This window comes from Mchenga conophoros, linkage group LG3, assembly GCF_057382185.1.
Source record: "Mchenga conophoros isolate Kocher_MC1m ecotype Shallow Benthic linkage group LG3, M_conophoros_male_GT1.1, whole genome shotgun sequence".
Taxonomy (NCBI): Eukaryota; Metazoa; Chordata; class Actinopteri; order Cichliformes; family Cichlidae; genus Mchenga; species Mchenga conophoros.
In genome coordinates this window covers 51,409,561-51,410,677 of record NC_140528.1, presented here as the reverse complement: position 1 = coordinate 51,410,677, position 1,117 = coordinate 51,409,561, and the positions used below count along the sequence as shown (strand labels likewise).

General features: G+C 34.3%; 1 protein-coding gene across 1 annotated transcript in view; it reads left to right on the top strand.

Moving 5' to 3' along the window:
- LOC146579344 (uncharacterized) overlaps positions 1–1,117 on the top strand; it is a 179,885-nt gene that overhangs the window by 128,069 nt on the left and 50,699 nt on the right. The gene's annotated exons all lie outside the window — the stretch shown is intronic.

Below are 1,117 nucleotides of genomic sequence, written 5' to 3'. Positions count from 1 at the left end.
GATATGTAACTCTTCTGTGTAATTACTGTTTTTTCATATAATTAAAGCTGACACAGAAAGTAATGAATGCAGCTTTTTAGTGGATACAGGATAAACTCACTTCTTATCAAGACACGTTTTAGGAATCTAATGATTTATTTTTAACTGCTACAAGAAATGCACACAGTAAAAAAAAATACAGCAGGTAATGTGGAAAAATATTTATCTTACATACTTTTAATAATAACAAAGAAAGAGACACTTTCATTTCATATCATGTGGCTTTTCTCTCCTAAACCGATCTCAGCTGAATCTACACAGAGCAGCAGAAGCTCACAGCAAGCAGATCATAAAACATACAAATATAATTGATGTGGGTGGGGGAAAGGATAGTGTGTTCACATTTGGAGAAGTCCTCATTAACTTTATGAAATTTTACCTTTCACTGCTTTGTCAATAATCTCTTTTTATAATAATTTATTTTTTCTGCAGGCCTGAGTGGTCGGAGTAATCCATTGCAACAGAATGCTGCCAAAGTGTTCCTTCCTCATAAAGAGTACGTCACCTCGCTGCTTGTTCCACTTTTACTTCAGGCTGAGAGAGTAGCTTGAACTATCAAATCCGCACTCACATGCTGCTTTTAAAAGTGCTGAAACCTGGATCTTATTTGCTGTTAATATATCACATCTCATTACGAAAGGATTTATTTTTGACCACAAGATGCAAATTTCAAACACTGCTGAAGTAGATAAAAAGTGCTTAGGAGACATTTCTTGTTTTTGCGGACGTGCATATAGACGATATACCGTTAAACATAGTTAATGATGTAACACACGCAGTGGAAAACAGTGCATCTCTAAACAAAAAATGCAACAACAAACTTTAAAGTGAACTTCTAAAATAGTTACAAACACAGAAATCACACAAAATACTGTTGGTGGACAAAGCAAAGGATGAATTCATGAATAATCATTTCAGCAGCATGGGTCATTGGATAAGAACACCTTGGTATTTAATGGTTAAAATTTTTATTTTAGGAGAAGCTTTTTGGAGAGATATTCATAATCAACCACAGAAAACACCTCCTGGATTTATTTTGCTGCTGCCATTTTTATAACTTTTGGTCTGAGCCTTATAT